The 21933-nt window shown below is 38.0% G+C and overlaps 1 non-coding gene across 1 annotated transcript; it reads left to right on the top strand.

Annotated features, from left to right (window-relative positions):
* Positions 1–12796: 12796 nt before the first annotated feature.
* LOC116902471 lies at positions 12797–12902 on the top strand. Its single transcript, XR_004388089.1, has one exon. It is a non-coding gene; the product is annotated as a U6 spliceosomal RNA (small nuclear RNA).
* Positions 12903–21933: the final 9031 nt, after the last annotated feature.

Here is a 21933-nt window from a genome sequence, read left to right as displayed (position 1 = left end):
AGAGTTATAGCTGGGTCCTCAGGTACTGGAATGTTCAATGTTCTGAGGAAACTCCAGACTGATTTCCAGAGTGGTTGTACCAGTTTGCAATCCCACCAACAACAGAGAAATGTTTCTCTTTCTCCACATCCTCGCCAGCATCTGCTGTCACCTGAATGTTTTATCTTACCCATTCTGACTGGTGTGAGGTGGAATCTCAGAGTTGTTTTCATTTGCATTTCCTGGATGACTAAGGATGTTGAACATTTCTTCAGGTGCTTTTCAACCATTTGCTATTCCTCAACTGAGAATGTTTCATTTAGCTCTGAACCCCATTTTAATAGGGTTATTTGGTTCTGTGGAGTCTAACTTCTTCAATTCTTTGTATAATTTGAATTTTAGCCCCCCCATTGGATGCAGGGATGGTAAATACCTTTTCTCAATCTTTGGCTTGCTGTTTTGTCTTATTCATATTGTCCTTTGCCTTTCATAAGCTTTTTAATTTTATGACCTCTCATTTGTCAATTCTTGATCTTAAAGCATAAGCCATTGGTGTTTTGTTCAGGAAATTTTCCCCAGTGTACATGTGTTCGAGACTCTTTCCCACGTTTTCTTCTATTAGTTTGAGTGTATCTGGTTTGATGTGGAGGTCCTTGATCCACTTGGACTTAAGTTTTGTACATGGTGATAAGAATAGATCAATTTGCATTCTTCTACATGCTGACCTCCAATTGAACCAGCACCATTTGTTGAAAATGCTATCTTTCTTCCATTGGATGGTTTTAGCTCCTTTGTCAAAGATCAAGTGACCATAGGTGTGTGGGTTCATTTCTGGGTCTTCCATTATGTTCCACTGATCTACATGTCTGTCTCTGTACCAATACACAGTTTTTGTGACTATGGCTCTCTAATACTGCTTAAAGTCAGGGATGGTGATTCCCCCAGAAGTTCTTTTATTGTTAAGTATAGTTTTCACTATCCTGGGGGTTTTGTTATTCCAAATGAATTTGTAAATTGCTCTTTCTATCTCTATAAATAATTGAGTAGAAATTTTGATGGGGATTGCATTAAATCTGAAGATTACTTTTGGCAAAATGGCCATTTTTACTATGTTAATCCTGCCAATTCATGAACATGGGAGATCTTTCCATCCTCTGAGATCTTTCTTTTTTCAGAGACCTGAAGTTCTTGTCATACAGATCTTTCACCTGCTTTGTTAGAGTCACACCAGGATATTTTATATTATTTGGGATTATTGTGAAGGGTGTCATTTCCCTAATTTCTTTCTCATCCTGTTTACCCTGAACATTTCTTTAGGTGCTTCTCAGCTATTTGAAATTCCTCTGTGGTGAATTCTCAGTTTAGTTCTATACCCCATTTTTCTGATTGGGTTGTTTAGTTTTTTTGGTGGTTAGCTTCTTAAGTTCTGTATATATTTTGGATATCAGCCCTGTATCAAATGTGAGGTTAGTGAAGAATTTTTCCCTATCTATAGGTTGCAGATTTGTCTTATTGACTATGTCCTTTGCCTTGCATAAGCTTTACAGTTTCATGAAGTCCCATTTATCAATTCTTGATCTTACAGTGTGAGCCATTGGAGTTCTGTTTCAGAAATTCTGCCCCGGGCCAATAAGTTCAAGGCTCTTTCACACTTTCTCTTCTATTAGATTCAATGCATCTGGTTTTGGTGAGTTCTATATGATAAGAACTTCAAGTCTCTCAAGAAAGAAATTGAAAAAGATCTCAGAAAATTGAGAGATTTCTCCTGCCATGGATTGGCAGAATTAACATAGTAAAAATGGACATCCTACCAATCTATAGATTCAATACAATACCCATCAAAATCTCAATACAATTCTTCAAAGACAGGGAAAGAGAAATTTGCAAATTCATCTAGAAAGGCAAAAAACCCAGAATAACAAAAACAATCCTTAACAATAAAAGAATGGAGTTCCCTGCACCCAAATCCCAGGGGAAAGAGGCTGAACACCAAGGAGTGCAGACATATTAAGACCACAGGACAGACTGCCACATCTGCACACCTCAGCCCACATCCCTGGTCCAAGGGGAAACTGCACAGTGCTCTGAACACAGGGATATAGGAACAGACAGCCGCCAGTACACCTGGTTCTGATCTGCACCCAGGACCGAATTGAACCAGCCAAACAGCTCCCTGGACCCAAATCTCCTGGGAAAGAGAGCTGGACCCTCAGAAGTGTGGATACTCCTGAGAAGTCAGAGGAGACAACCCCTGCCCACAGTCAAGACCGAAGAGAGAATCGCCTTAGTACCAACTGTGCCCCCTGAGTGCAAGGTCCTACGAGCAATCAAGGGCAAGACCCTTTGATTCCTGCCTAGAACCAGAAGACAGTCTCCAGGAGCACCAACACACCTGAAATCAGAACACCTGTTCTCAGAAAAGGCTGAAAGAAAACAGGAAAACAATTCTACAGAAGAGCTGACACAGAGGCCTACAGCAGGGTCAAGTCACTCTCAGAAACAACAAGACAAGCAAACACCAGAGACAGTCCAACAGTTAGAGGCAATTGCAGGAACCTAAGGAACAGAAATCAAGAATACTTGGCATCATCAGAGGCCAGTCTCCCACCAAAGAAAATACTGGATATTGAAACACACTGGAAAAGCAAGATTTAGATTTAAAATCATATTTTATGATAATGATGGAGGACTGTAAGAAGGACATAAAGAACGCCCTTAAATAAATGCAGGAACACACAAGTAAACAAGTAGAAGCCCTTAAAGATGAAACACAAAAATCCCTGAAAGAACTATAGGAAAACAAAACCAAACAGATGAAAGAATTGAACAAAACTGTTCAGGACTTAAAAATAGAAATAGAAACAATAAAGAAAGCACAAAGGGAGATAATCCTGGATATAGAAAACCTAAGAAAGAGACAAGGAGTCGTAGATATAAGCATCACCAACAGAATACAAAACATAGAAGGAAGAATCTCAGGAGCAGAAGATTCCATAGAAAACATCGACACAACTGTCAAAAATAATGTAAAAGGCAAAAAGTTCCTAGCCCAAAACATACAGGAAATCCAGGACACAATGAGAAGATAAAACCTAATGATAATAGGTATAGAAAAAGTAAAGATTCCCAACGTAAGGGCCAATAAACACAATCAACAAAATTATAGAAGAAAATTTTACTAACATAAAGAAAGAGATGCCCATAAACAAACACAAAGCCTACAGAACTCCAAATAGATTGGACCAGATGTTAAAACACCAACTGCACAAAACAAAGAAAGAAAATTAAAAGCAGTAAGAGAAAAAGGTCAAGTGAAATATAAAGGCAGACCTATAAGAATTATACCAGACTTCTCACCAGAGACTATGAAAGTCAGAAGATCCTAGAAAGATGTCCTATAGACCCTAAGAGAACATAAATGCCAGCCCAAATTACTGTATCCAGCAAAACTCTCAATGAATATAGATGGAGAAACCAAGATACTCCATAACAAAACCAAATTTACACAATATCTTTCTACAAATCCAGTCCTAAAAAGGATAACAGATGGAAAATTCCAACACAAGGAGGAAAACTACACTGTACAGAAAGCAAGAATATAATTTCCTTGCAATAAAACCAAAAGAGAGACAGACAAACATTAATTCCAGCTATAACAATGAAAAAACAGGAAGCAACAATCACTATTCTTTAATATCTTTCAACATCAATGGACTCAATTCCGAAATAAAAAGACATAGACTAACAGACTGGATATGTAAAGAGGGCCCAGATTTGCTGCATGCAGGAAACACAACTCAGAGACAAAGACAGACACGACCTCGGAGTAAATGGCTGGAAAACAAATTTCCAAGCAAATGGCCCAAAGAAACAAGTTGGAGTTGCCATTCTAATATCAAATAAAATTGACTTTCAACCAAGAGTCTTTAAAAGAGATAAGAAAGGACACTTCATATTCATCAAAGGAAAAATCCACCAAGATGAACTCTCAATCCTAAATATCTATGCATCTACATACATAAAAGAAACTTTACTAAAGCTCAAAGTACACATTGCACCTCACACGATAATAGTAGGAGATTTCAACACCCCATTCTCTTCCGTAGACAGATCATGGAAACAGAAAGTTAAAAAAGACATAGTGATACTAACAGAAGTTATGAACCAAATGGATTTAACAGATATTTATAGAACATTCCATCTTCAATGAAAAGGATATACATTCTTCTAAGCATCTCATGGAACCTTCTCCAAAATTGACCATATACTCAGTCACAAAACAGACCTCAACTGATACGGGAAGACAGAAATAATCCCATGTAACCTATCAGATCACCATGCACTGAGACTGGTCATCAATAACAACAATAGCAACAGAAAGCCCATGTATACATGGAAGTTGAACAATGCTCTACTCAATGACAACTTGGTCAAGGAAGAAATAAAGAAAGAAATTAAAAACTTCTTAGAATTTAATGAAAATGAAGATGCAACATTCCCAAACTTATGGGACACAATAAAAGCGGTACTAAGAAGAAAACTCATAGCTCTGAGTGCCTACAAAAAGAAACAGGAGAGAGCATATGTCAGCAGCTTGACAGCACACCTAAAAGCTCTAGAACAAAAAGAAGCAAATATACACAAGAGGAGTAGAAGACAGGAAATAATCAATCTCAGGACTGAACCAAGTAGAAACGAAAGAACTATACAAAAAATCAACAAAACCAAGAGTTGGTTCTTTGAGAAAATCAAAAAGACAGATTAACCCTTAACCAAATACACCAGAGGTCACAGAGAGTTGTTCCAATTTAACAAAATCAGAAATGAAAAGGGAGACATAACAACATAATATGAAGAAATTTAAAAAAAATCATCAGATCCTATTACGAAAGCCTATATTTAACAAAACTAGAAAATCTGGAGTAAATGGACAATTTTCTAGACAGATACCAGGTACCATAGTTAAACCAAGAACGAATGAACCATGTAAACAACCCCATAACTCCTAAAGAAATAGAAGCAGTTACTAAAAGTCTTATTTTTTTTCTTTATTAACTTGAGTATTTCTTATTCACATTTCGATTATTCTTCCCTTTCCCTGTTCCAGGACAACATCTGCCTAACCCCAACCCCTCCCCTTCAATAAGGGTGTTCCCCTCCCCATCTTCCCCCGATTACCACCCTCCCCCCAACAATCACGTTCACTGGGGGTTCAGTCTTGGCAGGACCAAGTGCTTCCCCTTCCTCTGGTGCCCTTACTAGGCTATTCATTGCTACCTATGAGGTTGGAGCCCAGGGTCAGTCCATGTATAGTCTTTGGGTAGTGGCTTAGTCCCAACCAGAAGCTCTGGTTGTTTGACATTGTTGTTCATATGGGGTCTCGAGCCCATTCAAGCACTTCCAGTCCTTTCTCTGATTCCTTCAACAGGGGTCCCATTCTCAGTTCAGTGGATTGCTGCTGGCATTCGCCTATGTTTTTGCTGTATTCTGGCTGTGTCTCTCAGGAGAGATCTACATCCGGTTCCTGTCGGCCTGTACTTCTTTGCTTCATCCATCTTGTCTAATTGGGTGGCTGTATATGTATGGGCCACATGTTGGGCAGGCTCTGAATGGGTGTTCCTTCTGACTCTGTTTTAATCTTTGCCTCCCTATTCCCTGCCAAGGGTGTTCTTGTTCCCCTTTTAAAGAAGGAGTGAAGCATTCACATTTTGATCATCCGTCTTCAGTTTCATGTGTTCTGTGTATCCAGGGCAAATCAAGCATTTGGGCTAATAGCCACTTATCAATGAGTGCAAACCATGTGTGTTTTTCTGTGATTGGGTCACCTCACTCAGGATGATACTTTCCAGTTCCCTCCATTTGCCTATGAATTTCATAAAGTCATTGTTTTTGATGGCTGAGTAATATTCCATTGTGTAGATGTACCACATTTTCTGTATCCATTCCTCTGTTGAAGGGCATCTGGGTTCTTTCCAGCTTCTGGCTATTATAAATAAGGCTGCGATGAACATAGTAGAGCACGTGTCTTTTTTATATGTTGGGGCATCTTTTGGGTATATGCCCAAGAGAAGTATAGCTGGGTCCGCAGGTAGTTCAATGTCCAATTTTCTGAGGAACCTCCAGACTGATTTCCAGAATGGTTGTACCAGTCTGCAATCCCACCAACAATGGAGGAGTGTTCCTCTTTCTCCGCATCCTCACCAGCATTTGCTGTCACCTGAGTTTTTGATCTTAGCCATTCTCACTGGTGTGAGGTGAAATCTCAGGGTTGTTTTGATTTGCATTCCCCTTATGAATAAAGATGTTGAACATTTCTTTAGGTGTTTCTCAGCCATTCGGCATTCCTCAGCTGTGAATTCTTTATTTAGATCTGAACCCCATTTTTTTTTGCTTTTGAAAATGCATTTATTCAAACGATCCTTTCCATAACTGGCAGGATTGCTTTTTTATTGGCTTTGTTATAAAGTTTCCATTTAACAAAAAGTAAATGGTGTTTTAATTGACAGATCAACAGATGTGCATTGTTCCCAATTAATTTTCAATTTGCTTGGGTTCTCAGTTGATACTCTAGTGTATATAAAGTGACACAGAGGCCAGAAGGATGGGATTGCAAAACATGTCACTAGTATTTTTTTTGTCTGAAATAGAGAACTATTTGAGCAACAGTTGTAGTTTATTGGGAATCCTGCATTTGAGGTAAATAGAAGCACCTACCCAACATGCATCTTGCTGTTCATTCACTCCGTTGTTCATGTGTACAAGCATCTTTTTTGTTCTTTGCTGCAAGTTAATTTTAACAAATGACATTTGTTGATTACTTGTTTATGAGAGAGGAGACCTAACAGATATCAATTCTCCTGGTCTGTTTAAATAGATCATTCCCATTTTGTTTTTGTTTTGTTTTCTCATCTACACAGTCAGCCAAACTTACTCCTGTCATAAACTTTCTCTTCTTTTTGGGTAAATGAATAAAATTTCCATTGTGGTCATCAGGGTGCTGTATGTGGATAACTAAAGGTCTAACAGTGCTTATGTGTAGCCATACTGTGTAATAATGTAAAGAGGGTGATTTGTGTGACACACATTATTACCAATATTTAATAAGTTTTGATGGGAATGGAGAGATGGTTCATTGGCTAAGGATGTGAACCCCATTTTTTAATAGGGTTATTTGTCTCCCGGCGGTCTAACTTCTAGAGTTCTTTCTATATTTTGGATATAAGCCCTCTATCTATTGTAGGATTGGTAAAGATCTTTTCCCAATCTGTTGGTTGTCGTTTTGTCCTAACCACAGTGTCCTTTGCCTTACAGAAGCTTTGCAGTTTTATGAGATCCCATTTGTCGATTCTGGATCTTAGAACATAAGCCATTGGTGTTCTGTTCAGGAAATTTTCTCCAGTGCTGATGTGTTCGAGATTCTTCACCACTTTTTCTTATACTCGTTTGAGTGTATCTGGTTTGATGTGGAGGTCCTTGATCCACTTGGACTTAAGCTTTGTACAGGGTGATAAGCATGGGTCGATCTGCATTCTTCTACAAGCTGACCTCCAGTTGAACCAGCACCATTTGCTGAAAAGGCTATCTTTTTTCCATTGGATGGTTTTGGCTCCTTTGTCAAAAATCAAGTGACCATAGGTGTGTGGGTTCATTTCTGGGACTTCAATTCTATTCCACTGGTCTATCTGTCTGTCTCTGTACCAATACCATGCAGTTTTTATCACTATTGCTCTGTAATACTGCTTGAGTTCAGGGATAGTGTTTCCCCCAGAAGTTCTTTTATTGTTGAGGATAATTTCAGCCATCCTGGGTTTTTTGTTATTCCAGATGAATTTACAAATTATTCTGTCTAATTATTCGTTGGAATTTTAATGGGGGATTACATTGAATCTGTAGATGCGCTTTTTTGGTAAAATGGCCATTTTTGCTCTATTAATCCTGCCAATCCATAGGCAGATCTTTACATCTTCTGAGTCTTCTTCATTTTCTTTCTTCAGGCTTAAAGTTCTTATCATACCAGAACTTTTGGTTAAAGTCACTGAGGTACTTTATATTATTTGGGACTATTATGAAGGGTGTTATTTCCCGAATATCTTTCTCGGCTTGTTTCTCTTTTGTGTAGAGGAAGGCTACTGATTTATCTGAGTTAATTTTATACCCAGCCACATTGCTGAAGTTGTTTATCAGCTTTAGTAATTCTCTGGTGGAACTTTTGGGATCACTTAAATATACTATCATGTCATCTGCAAATAGTGATATTTTGACTTCTTCTTTACCAATCTGTATCCCCTTAATCTCCTTTTGTTGTCTGATGGCTCTGGCTAGAACTTCAAGAACTGTATTGAATAAGTAGGGAGAGAGTGGGCAGCCTTGTCTAGTCCCTGATTTTAGTGGGATTTCTTCAAGTTTCTCTCCATTTAGTTTAATGTTAGCAACTGGTTTGCTGTATATGGCTTTTACTATGTTTAGGTATGGGCCTTGAATTCCTATTCTTTCCAGGACTTTTATCATGAAGGGATGTTGAATTTTGTCAAATGCTTTCTCAGCATCTAATGAAATTATCATGTGGTTTTGTTCTTTCAGTTTGTTTATATAATGGATCACGTTGATGGTTTTCCGTATATTAAACCATCCCTGCGTGCCTGGGATGAAGCCTACTTGATCATGGTGGATGATTGTTTTGATGTGCTCTTGGATTCGGTTTGCCAGAATTTTATTGAATATCTTTGCGTCGATATTCATAAGGAAAATTGGTCTGAAGTTCTCTTTCTTTGTTGGGTCTTTGTGTGGTTTAGATATAAGAGTAATTGTGGCTTCATAGAAAGAATTCGGTAGTGCTCCATCTGTTTCAATTTTGTGGAATAGTTTGGATAATATTGGTATGAGGTCTTCTATGAAGGTCTGATAGAATTCTGCACTAAACCCGTCTGGACCTGGGCTCTTTTGGTTGGGAGACCTTTAATGACTGCTTCTATTTCCTTAGGAGTTATGGGGTTGTTTAACTGGTTTATCTGTTCCTGATTTAACTTCGGTACCTGGTATCTGTCTAGGAAATTGTCCATTTCCTGTAGATTTTCAAGTTTTGTTAATATAGGCTTTTATAGTAAGATCTGATGATTTTTGAATTTCTCTGAATCTGTAGTTATGTCTCCCTTTTCATTTCTGATTTTGTTAATTTGGACACACTCTCTGTGTCCTCTCTTTAGTCTGGCTAAGGGTTTATCTATCTTGTTGATTTTCTCAAAGAACCAACTTTTGGTTCTGTTGAGTCTTTCTATGGTTCTTTTTGTTTCTACTTGGTTGATTTCAGCTCTGAGTTTGATTATTTCCTGCCTTCTACTCCTCCTGGGTGTATTTGCTTCTTTTTGTTCTAGAGCTTTTAGGTGTGCTGTCAAGCTGGTGACATATGCTCTTTCCTGTTTCTTTCTGCAGGCACTCAGCGCTATGAGTTTTCCTCTTAGCACAGCTTTCATTGTGTCCCATAAGTTTGGGTATGTTTTACCTTCATTTTCATTAAATTCTAAAAAGTTTTTAATTTCTTTCTTTATTTCTTCCTTGACCAGGTAATCATTGAGTAGAGCATTGTTCAATTTCCACGTATATGTGGGCTTTCTTCCCCCCTTTGTTGTTATTGAAGACCAGCTTTAGCCCATGGTGGTCCGATAGCACGCATGGGATTATTTCTATCTTTCTGTACCTGTTGAGGCCTGTTTTTGACCAATTATATGGTCAATTTTGGAGAAAGTACCATGAGGAGCTGAGAAGAAGGTATATCCTTTTTTGCTTTAGGGTAGAATATTTCTATAAATATCCAGTATAAGTCCATTTGGCTCATGACTTCTCTTAGTCTCTAATCACGCTCTGTTTAATTTCTGTTTCCATGATCTGTCCATTGATGAGAAGGGTGTTGAAATCTCCACTATTATTGTGTGAGGTGCAACGTGTTTTGAGCTTTAGTAAGGTTTCTTTTACGTATGTAGGTGCCCTTGTATTTGGGGCATAGATATTTAGGATTGAGAGTTCATCTTGGGGGATTTTTCCTTTGATGAATATAAAGTGTCCTTCCTTATTTTTTGATGACTTTTAGTTGAAAATTGATTTTATTTGATATTAGAATGGCTACTCCAGCTTGTTTCTTCTGATCATTTGCTTGGAAAGTTGTTTTCCAGCCTTTCACTCTGAGGTAGTGTCTGTCTTTGTCTCTGAGGTGTGTTTCCTGTAGGCAGCAGAATGCAGGGTCCTCATTGCATATCCAGTTTGTTAATCTGTGTCTTTTTATTGGGGAGTTGAGACCACTGATGTTGAGAGAATAAGGAATAGTGAGTATTGCTTCCTGTTATATTCATATTTGGACTGAGATTATGTTTGTGTGCTTTTCTTCTCTTTGCTTTGTTGCCAAGATGATTAGTTTCTTGCTTTTTCTAGGGTGTAGCTTGCCTCCGTATGTTGGGCTTTACCATTTATTATCCTTTGTAGCACTGGATTTGTAGAAAGATATTGTGTAAATTTGGTTTTGTCATGGAATATCTTGGTTTCTCCATCTATGTTAATTGAGAGTTTTGCAGGATACAGTTACCTGGGATGGCATTTGTGTTCTTAGGGTCTGTATGACATCTGTCCAGGATCTTCTGGCTTTCATAGTCTCTGGCGAGAAGTCTGGTGTGATTCTGATAGGTCTGCCTTTATATGTTTACTTGACCTTTTTCCCTTACTGCTTTTAATATTATTTCTTTATTTTGGGCATTTGGTGTTTTGACTATTATGTGATGGGAGGAGTTTATTTTCTGGTTCAATCTATTTGGAGTTCTGTAGGCTTCTTGTATGTCTATGAGCATCTCTTTCTTTAGGTTTGGGAAGTTTTCTTCTATGATTTTGTTGAAGATATTTACTGGTCCTTTGAGCTGGGAGTCTTCACTCTCTTCTATACCTATTATCCTTAGGTTTAATCTTCTCATTGAGTCCTGGACTTCCTGTATGTTTTGGACCAGTAGCTTTTTCTGTTTTACATTATCTTTGACAGTTGTGTTGATGATTTCTATGGAATCTTCTGCTCCTGAGATTCTCTCCTCTACGTCTTATATTCTGTTGGTGATGCTCATATCTACAGCTCTATGTTTCTTCCTTTGGTTTTCTGTATCCAGAGTTGTCAACCTTTGTGCTTTTTCATTGCTTCTATTTCCATTTTTGATTCCTTCACCTGTTTGATTATGTTTTCCTGTAATTCTTTCAGGGATTTTTGTGATTCCTCTGTATAGGCTTCTACTTGTTTATTTATGTTTTCCTGCATTTCTCTAAGGGAGTTCTTTATGTCTTTCTTGAAGTTCTCCATCATTATGATAAAATGTGATTTAAAAATCAAGATATTGCTTTTCTGGTATGTTTGGATATTCAGTGTTTGCTTTCGTGGGAGAATCGGGCTCCGATGATGCCATGTAGTCTTGGTTTCTGTTGCTTGGGTTCCTGAGCTTGCCTCTCGCCATCAGGTTGTCTCTGGTGTTACCTTATTCTACTATTTCTGCAGTGGCTTGACTGTCCTATAGGCCTGTGTGTCAGGAGTGCTGTAGACCTGTTTTCCTGTTTTCTTTCAGCCAGTTACAGGAACAGAGTGTTCTGCTTTCAGGCGTGTAGTCGTTCCAGTCTACTGGCTTTCAGCTGTTCCTGTGGGCCTGTGTCCTGAGTCCACCAGGCACGTCACTTGGAGCAGAAAATTTGGTCTTACCTCTGGTCTCAGACCTGAAGTCTTTCCTCAAGTGTGGGTTTCAGTTCTCCGTGAGAGCAGCAATCAGAAGGGCCTGCCCCTATTTCTGGTTCCCTGTGCACAGGGTCCCCTGATGACTCTAGGTGTTTTCCTCTAGAGTCAGAAATATGGGCAGAGAGTAATCTCCTCTAGTTTTCCAGGTGTGTCTTCCCTTTTGAAGGTCTAGCTCTTCCTCCCACGGGATTTGTGTGCAGGGAGCTTCAGATCTGGGCGCAGTCTGGACCACAGGGTTCCTGCAGCTTGAGTGCCCCTATCTTCCTGTTTCCAGGGGCCCTATACAGTTTACTCTTTGGCCAGGGATGTGTGCAAAGGTGGGCAGGATTGGCGTTCTCTCCTGCCCTGCAGTCTGAGGAGTACCCACAGGTCTGGGTGATGAGCTCTCTCTCCCAAGGGGTTCTTCAAACCATCTGATTTTTTTATGGGCATTAAAAAAATCTTCAAATGGATTGTAATACTGTGGCTACTTGCATAGAAAGATACTGTTACTTAATTTAAGACACATTTTCTGATTTTTATTCTAGTATGTATATTTCACTTTTTGTGACATCTAAAATGCATTTATCTAATAAATCATTTTGTTTGATTGTGTAACTTTCCTCATACACTGAATTTACTCTTCTGTTTATGGTGACTTACTATTGTGATAATATGACTTTAAGATTTTTGTGCTTCTGAAAGGACTCAGTTAATGAATGAAGGTATTTAATCACATGAATACTTGTTATTCCAAAATAAGACATTTTTGTTTATAAGGATCCAATGACAACGATGCTTTCTTTTAGTGTGTGTGTGTGTGTGTGTGTGTGTGTGTATACATATATATATTTGCTGCATTTGGAAAAGGCTTCCTTCAACATTTGTAATGGTTTTACCTGTTTCTACTTGAATCTGTCAGAAGCACTTATGACATCTTTTCCATTGCTGACATCTACAAAACTATGGGATATATTGAATAGCATGAACAAAGCAATGGATTGTTTGGCTTGTATTTATTATAGTGGTCTTTTCTCAAAGTTGTTATGTCATATATTGACTCATGAAGTATTTAAAAACTGTGGCTATGTGCTCACTTCAACAGCACATATAGTAAAATTGGAAGGATACAGAGAAGATTAGCATGGCCCTGAGCAAGTATGACAAACAAGTTCATGAAGAGTTCCATGTTTTAAAAACTCTAACACAAGGAGAGAAACTACAACCTAGAAAAGGAAGAAAGTAATCTTCTTGCAGAAATTCAAAAGAAGAGAGCCACACAAACACAACTCCACTTCTAACAACAAAAATAACAGGAAAGAGCAAGCACTATTCCTTAATATCTCTTAAGATCAATGGACTCAATTCCCCCAATAAGAAGGCATTGACTAAGAGATTTGATATGTAAAGAATATCCAGAATTTTGCTGCATACAGGAAACACACCTCAGTGAGAAAGACACACGCTACCTCAGAATAAAAGACTGGAAAACAATTTTCAAAGCAAATGGTCCCAAGAAACAAGCTGGAATGGCCATTCTAATATCAAATAAAATCGACTTTCAACCAAAAGTCCTCAAAAAAGATAAAGAAGGGATAATTCATACTCATGAAAGGAAAAAATCCAACAAGATGAAATCTTAATCTTGAATATCTATGCTCCAAATGCAGGGGCAGCTACATTCATAAAAGAAATCTTACTAAAGCTCAAAGCACACATTGCACTTCACACAATAATAGCTAGAGATTTCAACACTTCATTCTCATCAATGGACATATCATGGAAACAGAAACTGAAAAGAGACACAGAGGCACTAACAGAGGTTATGAACCAAATGGATTTAACAGATATCTGTAGAACATTTCATTCTAAAACAAAAGAATCCTATCAGATCACCACAAACTAATGCTGGCCTTTAATAACAACAAAAAAGACAGCCCACATGAAAGCTGAACAACGCTCTATTCAATGATAAGTTGGTCAAAGAAGAAATAAAGAAATTAAATAATTTTTAGAATTTAATGAAAATGAAGGCACAACATACCTAAACTTACGGATACAATGAAAGCAGTGCTAAAAGGAAAACTCATAGCTCTGAGTGCCTCCAAAATGAAACCGGAGACAGAATATACTAGCAGCTTGACAGCACACCTAAAAGATCTAGAACAAAAGGAAGCATACAGACTCAAGAAGAGTAGAGGACAGGAAATAATCTAATTCAGGGCTGAAATCAACCAAGTAGAAACAAAAAGGATTATACAAAGAATCAACAAAATCAGGAGCTCATTCTTTGAGAAAATCAACAAGATAGATAAACCCATAGCCAGACCAACCAGAGAGCACAGAGTATATCCAAATTAACAAAATCAGAAATGAAAAGGGAGACAAAATAACAGAACCTGAGGAAATTCAAAAAATCATCAGATCCTACTAAAAAAGCTTATATTCAACAAAACTGGAAAGTCTGGATGAAATGGACAATTTTCTAGAGTGATACCAGGTACCAAAGTTAAATCAGAATGAAATAAACCATGTAAGCAGTCCCATAACTTCTAAAGAAATAGAAGCAGTTATTAAAAGTCTCCCAACTTAAAAAAAAAAGCCCAGGACCAGATGGGTTTAGTGCAGAATTCTATCAGGCCTTCATAGAAGACTTCATACCAATACTGTAGAAACTATTCCACAAAATAGAGAAAGAACACTACCCAATTCCTTCTATGAAACCACAGTTAAGCTTATAAACCACACATAGACCCCACAAAAAAGAGAACTTCAGACCAATTTCCCTTATGAATATCAACACAAAAACACTCAATAAAATTCTTGCAAACAGAATCTGAGAACACATCAACGCAATCATCCATCTAATCAAGTAGGCTTCAACCTAGGGATGCAAGGATGGTTTAGTATAGAGAAATCCATCAATGTAATCCACTGTGTAAACAAACTCAAAGAAAAACACCACATGATCATCTCATTAGATGATGAGAAAGCATTTCACAAAATTCAATACCCTTTCATGCTAAAAGTCTTGGAAAGATCAGGAATTCAAGGCCCATACCTAAACATAGTAAAAGCAATATACAACAAACCAGTAGCCAACATCAAACTAAATGGAGAGAAACTTGAAGTAATCCCACGAAAATCAGGGACTAGACAAGGCTGCCCACTCTCTTCCTACTTATTGAATATAGTACTTGATGTCCTAGCCAGAGCAATCGGACAACAAGAGGAGATCAAAGGGATACAGATTGGAAAGGAAGAAGTCAAAATATCACTATTTGCAGATGATGTGATGGTATACTTAAGTGGCCCCAAAAGTTCCACCAGAGAACTACTAAACCTGATAAACAACTTCAGCAAATTGGCTGGTTATAAAATTAACTCAAACAAATCAGTAGCCTTCCTCTACTCAAAGGATAAACAGGCTGAGAAACAAATTAGGGAAATGACACCATTCACAATAGTCACAAATAATATAAAATCCCTCAGTGTGACTTTAACCAAGCAAGTGAAAGATCTGAATGACAAGAACTTCAAGTCTCTGAAGAAAGAAATTGAAGAACATCTCAGAAGATGGAAAGATCTCTCATGCTCATGGATTGGCAGGATTGATATTGTAAAAATGGCCATCTTGCCAAAACAATCTACAGATTCAATGCAATCCCCATCAAAATTCCAACTCAATTCTTCATACTGTTAGAAAGAGCAATTCATAAATTTATTTGGAATAACAAAAAACCCAGGATAGGGAAAACTATCCTCAGCAATAAAAGAACTTCTTCAGGAATCATTCTCTTACCTCAAGCTGTATTTCAGAGCAATGGTGATAAAAACTGTATGATATTTTTACAGAGATAGGCAGTAGATTGATGGAATATAATTGAAGACCCAGAAATAAGCCCACACACCTGTGGCCACTTGATCTTTGACAAAGGAGCTAAAACCATCCAGTGGTAAAAAGATAGCATTTTCAACAAATGGAGGTCTGAATGCAAATTGACCCATTCTTATTTCCCTGTACAAAGCTTATATCCAAGTGGATCAAGGACCTCCTCATCAAACCAGATACACTCAAACTAATAGAAGAGAAAATGGGGAAGAGCCTCAAACACATGGGCACTTGGGAACATTTCTCGAACAAAACATCAGTGGCTTATGCTCTAAGATCAAGAATCGACTAATGGGACCTCATAAAACTGCAAAGCTTCTGTAAGGCAAAAGACACTGTCATTAGGACAAGACAGCAACTAAGAGATCAGGAAAAGATCTTTACCAATCCTACATCTGATAGTGGGCTAATGTACAAAATATAAAAGGAACTTAAGAAGTTAGAGAGCCAAATAACCATATTAAAAAATGAGGTACAGAGCTAAACAAAGAATTCTCAGCTGAGGAATATGGAATGGCTGAGAAGCACCTAAAGAAATGTTCAACATTTTTAGCCATCAGGGAAATTCAAATCAGAACAACCCTGAGATTCCACGTCACACCAGTCAGAATGGCAAAGATCAAAAATTCAGGTGACAACAGACACTGACAAGGATGTAGAGAAAGAAGAACACTCCTCCATTGTTGGTGGGATTTCAAGCTGGTACAACCACTCTGAAAATCAGTCTGGTGGTGTCAAACAAAATTAGACATTCCACTACCTGAGGACCCAGCTATACCTCTCCTGGGCATATACCCAAAAGATGCTCCAACATATAACAAGGACACATGCTCCACTACGTTTGCAGCAGCCTTATTCATAATAGCCTGAAGCGGGAAAGAATTCAAATGTCCTTCAACAGAGGAATGGATATAGAAAATGGAGTACTACTCAGCTATAAAAAACAATGATTTCATGAAATTCATATGTAAATGGTGGAACTAGAAAATGTCATCCTGAGTGCATGAATCTTGGTTTTTCAGACTTGTAAATTTTTTCAGATTTTATCTCACACTGTCTATAGTGTGCTTCATCAAGGTATATACCCTGGCTACTTGCAGAGCCAACTCCTTGGCTTTTTTAAAAATTATTTTTAAAATAATTTTTTGTATTCATCCAAAGTGGCTAGCCATTTCTCACACCTGACCTTCAGTTTCCAATTATATTTATGTTCTCATTATCTTCTTCAGAGGATCACTGGGGTTTAGAAACAATTCCATCATCATATAGTCACTATTTCTTCTATGATAGTACATTTTCTTCTATCAGTGTATCCCCCCAGTTTACTACCAAGGAGCATTTTAATTTTAACAAGTGTCTCCAGTTGGGTAAATTCTGTTTGTTGCTTCATCTACTTATGTGCCACAGGATTTTCATGATCAGGCAATGCTCCAAAGCCTCATCTTGTTGTTCATTTTTTGAGAACATTCCCAGTACCAACTTTATTAGGTTGTGTTCTCTGAAAAATTGGCACTGAAATATAATTCGAGGTGCAAGATGTTCAATAAAGATCAATTCCCTTTAAAGGCAAAAAGAGGGAACTATATTGAGACGAGGAAGAAACTAAACTGTGAGGTAGGCTTACAGTTCCATGAAGTTCCAGCCATGTCAGGTTGTGTTAGACTGGTTTTTGTTTTTTGGTTTTTTGTTTTTTTGTCATAACAAAATGTATCAAAGAAACAACATACAGAACAAATATTCATAGTTTCAGTCCATTAGTTCAAGGAGATTGAGGTGGAGTAGAACAGCTCACATCACAGCAGCCAGAAAGCAGTAAGAGGTTATTCCTAGACTATCTAAAATTCTCTTTTTTTCCTTTGTATTGTGACTGGTCTTCCAACATATCGGGCCATACTGCTTACACTGAAAGTGGATATTCACTACTCTAGTAGTTAATCTTTTAGAAACAGAGATGCACTGTATTAATTAAACAAGAAGTACCTTTTAATCCAATCAAATTGGCAATCAAGATTAAACATCACACAAGCCAATTTTAAAAAATACATTAAAATATTTTATGTACATTGGTGTTTTGCTTGCCTGCATGCCTGTGTGAGGATGTCGATTTCCTGAAACTGGGCTTACAGACAGTTCTGAACTGCTAGGAGGGTGCTGGGAATTGAACCCAGGTAAGTTGGAAGAGCAAGCAGTTCACTTAACCACTGAGCCATCTCTCCAGCCCTAAGGCTAAAATTTTGAGCTTCTAAATCTCTGTCTCCCACACTCCTCATATGTGAGAAACTGTTAAATATGACTTTCACCCTTACTTTTAATTTATTTTTGGTGTTGTGAATTTATGGATGTAACCCAGGGTCTCAGTCATACTAATCATACAGTTTATCCAAACTTGCTCTTTCTACCTTCCCACAATTCCCTCCCCCCCTCTCTTCCTGACTCCCTTCCTTCCTTCCCTCCATTCCTCTCTTCCTCCCTTCTCTTCTTTTTTCAATCTTTCATTTTTTGATTTTTAATGATATTGGACATTGAATGTAAGATCTTCTGCATTTTATTTATATGTTCTCCCACTGAACTACAATCCAACACCAAAACTGATTTCTTGAAACTTAGTTCTCTGTGGGAGAGGCAAGTATTGATGGATTTTTGTAGAATCTTGATGGTACATTTCTGAGGATAAAAATTTTAAGGGTAGTAAATAACGAATTAGGATGCCCAGTTAATTTAAGATAGACAGATACTAGTTCTTCCAGTATAAATATCTTCCATGTATATGAGTTAATATATATTATAGTTTTTGACATCCCCTTTCCTTTCCTCTCTTCAATCTTCATGTGCATCTCCCTGTTGCTTTCCTTCAAATTCATTGCTTCTTTTAAAAAAAATATTGTTGCATATATTCCATTTTTTTAAATAAATTGAATCTTATTTAGAATTTTTAATAGTTTTATTGGTTATTTTCTTTTTTTTTCTTTTATTGGATTTTTTAAATTTACATTTCAAATGTTATTCTCTTTCCCGGACATAAGCCCCCATCCCATTCCCCTCCCCTTCTATAAGGTTGTTCCCCTCCCCAACCACCCCCTCTTCCCACCCCCGTACATTCTGCTACATTGGGGGTCCAACCTTGGCAGGACCAAGGGCTTCTCCTTCCATTGGTGCCCAACAAGGACATCCTCTGCTACATATGCAGCTGGGGCCATGGGTCAGTCCATGTATAGTCTTACGGTAGTGGAATAGTCCCTGGGAGCTCTAGTTGGTTGGCATTCTTATTCTTATGGGGTTGCAAACCCCTTTAGCTCTTTCAATCCTTTCTCTAATTCCTCCAACAGGGATCTCGTTCTTAGTCCAATGGCTTGCTGCTAGCATTCACCTTTGTATTTGACATGCTCTGGCTGTGTCTCTTAGCAGACATCTATATCCAGTTCCTGTCAGCATGCACTTCTTACCTTCAACAATCTTATTTAGTTTTGGTGGCTAGCGCTCTCTTTCTGTCTCTCTCTCTCTCTGTCTCTCTCTCTCTCTCTGTCTCTCTCTCTCTCTCTCTCTCTTTCTCTGTGTCTCTCTCTCTCTCTCTCTCTCTCTCTCTCTCTCTCTCTATATATATATATATATATATATATATATATCACATGTGCAACAGGCTCTGAATGGCAGTTCCTTCAGTCTCTCCTCTAAATTTTGTCTCCATATCCATATCTGAATATTTTTCTTTCCCCATTTAAGATGAGTGAAGCATCCACACTTTGGTCATTCTTCTTCTTGAGCGTCATGTGGCCTGTAGATTGTATCTTGGGTAATTTGAGCTTTTGGGCTAATATCCACTTATCAATGAGTGCATACCAAGTGTGTTTTTCTGTGATTGGGTTATCTCACTCAGGATGATAGTTTCTAGTTCATTGAACTTGCCTATGAATTTCATGAAGTCATTGTTTTTGATAGCTGAGTAGTACTCTATTGTGTAGATGTACCATATTTTTGAATCCATTCCTCTGTTGAAGGGCATCTGGGTTCTTTCCAGCTTCTGGCTATTAGAAATAAGGCAGCTATGAACATAGTGGAGCATGTGTCTTTGTTGTATGTTGGAGCATCTTTTGGGTATATACCCAGGAGAGGTATAGCTGGTTCCTCAGGTAGTGAAATGTCCAGTTTTCTGTGGAATCTCCAGAGTGATTCCAGTTTGCAATCCCACCGATAATGGAGGAGTGTTCCTCTTTCTCCATATCCTCACCAGCATCTGCTGTCACCCGAGTTATTGATCTTAGCCATTCTGACTGGTCTGAGGTGGAATCTCAGGGTTGTTTTGATTTGCATTTCCCTGATGACTAAAGATGTTGAACATTTCTTTAGCTGCTTTTTTGGCCATTCAATAATCCTCAGCTAAGAATGTTTTGTTTAGCTCTGTAACCCATTTTTCAATAGGGTTATTTGGCTCTGTGGAGTCTAAATTCTTGAGTTCTTTGTATATTTTGTATATTAGCCCTCTATCAGATGTAGAATCGGTAAAGATCTTTTCCCAATCTGTCGGTTGCTCTTTTGTCCTAATGACAGTGTCTTTTGCCTTACAAAAGCTTTGCAGTTTTATGAGGTCCCATTTGTCGATTCTTTATCTTAGAGCATAAGCCATTGGTGTTTTGTTCAGGAAATTTTCCCCAGTGTACATGTGTTCAAGACTCTTTCCCACTTTTTCTTCTATTAGTTTGAGTGTATCTGGTTTGATGTGGAGGTGCTTGATCCACTTGGACTTAAGTTTTGTATATGGTGACAAGAATGGATCGATCTGCATTCTTCTACATCCTGACCACCAGTTGAACCAGCACCATTTGTTGAAAAATGTTATCTTTCTTCCATTGGATGGTTTTAGCTCCTTTGTCAAATATCAAGTGACCATAGGTGTGTGGGGTCATTTCTGGGTCTTCCATTATGTTCCACCGATCTATCTGTCTGTCTCTGTACCAATACCATTCAGTTTTTATGACTATGGCTCTGTAATACTGCTTGATGTCAGGGATGGTGATTCCCCCAGAAGTTCTTTTATTGTTGAGTATAGTTTTCGCTATCCTGGTTTTTTTGTTGTTCCAAATGAATTTGCCAATTGCTCTTTCTATCTCTATAAAGAATTGAGTAGGGATTTTGATGGCGATTGCATTGAATCTATAGAATGCTTTTGGCAAAATGGCCATCTTTACTATATTAATCCTGTCAATCCATGAACATGGAGGATCTTTCCGTCTTCTGAGATCTTCCTCAATTTCTTTCTTCCGAGTCTTGAAGTTCTTGTCATATAGATCTTACACTTGCTTGGTTAAAGTCACACCAAGACATTTTATATTATTTGGGACTATTGGGAAGGGTATTATTTCCATAATTCCTTTCTTAGCCTATTTATCCTTTGAGTAGAGGAAGGCTACTGATTTGCTTGAGTCAATTTTGTACCCAGCCACTTTGCTGAAGATGTTTATCAGGTTAAGTAGTTCTCTGGTGGAACTTTTGGTGTCACTTAAGTACACTATCATATCATCTACAAATAGTGATATTTTGATTTCTTCCCTTCCAATTTGTATCCCTTTGACTTCCTTTTGCTGTCTGATTGCTCTGGCTAGGACTTCGAGTACTATATTGAATAAGTAGGGAAAGAATGGGCAGTCTTGTTTAGTCCCTGATTTTAGTGGGGTTGCTTCAAGTTTCTCTCCATTTAGTTTGATGTTCGCTACTGGTTTGCTGTATATTGCTTTTACTAGGTTTAGATAAGGGACTTGAATTCCTGATCTTTCCAGGACTTTTATCATGAAGGGGAGTTCAATTTTGTCAAATGCTTTCTCAGCATCTAATGAGATGATCATGTGGTGTTTTTCTTTGAGTTTGTTTATGTAGTGGATTACCTTGATGGATTTTCATATATTAAACCATCCCTACATCCCTGGGATGAAGCCTACTTGGTCCTGATGGATGATTGTTTTGATGTGTTCTTGGATTTGGTTTGCAAGAATTTTATTGAGCATTTTTCCATTAATATTCATAAGGGAAATTGGTCTGAAGTTCTCTTTTTTTGTTGGGTCTTTGTGTGGTTTCAGTATAAGAGTAATTGCAACTTCATAGAAGGAATCTGGTAGTGCTTTGTCTGTTTCAATTTTGTGGAATAGTTTGGACAGTATTGATATGAAGTCTTCTATGAAGGTCTAATAGAATTCTGCACTGAACCCATTTGGACCTGGGCTCTTTTTGGTTCAAAGATTTTTAGGAGGTGGGAGGGAGAGCTAAACCTTCAGAGAGGCAGCCATGCCTGGGGAGCCAGAAGAGACTATACTCTGCCCACATTTCTGACTCCAGAGGAAAACAC

This window comes from Rattus rattus, chromosome 5, assembly GCF_011064425.1.
Source record: "Rattus rattus isolate New Zealand chromosome 5, Rrattus_CSIRO_v1, whole genome shotgun sequence".
In the NCBI taxonomy this organism is placed as follows: Eukaryota; Metazoa; Chordata; class Mammalia; order Rodentia; family Muridae; genus Rattus; species Rattus rattus.
The sequence above is the reverse complement of the archived record's forward strand: the minus strand, read 5'-3'. Positions and strand labels throughout refer to the sequence as shown.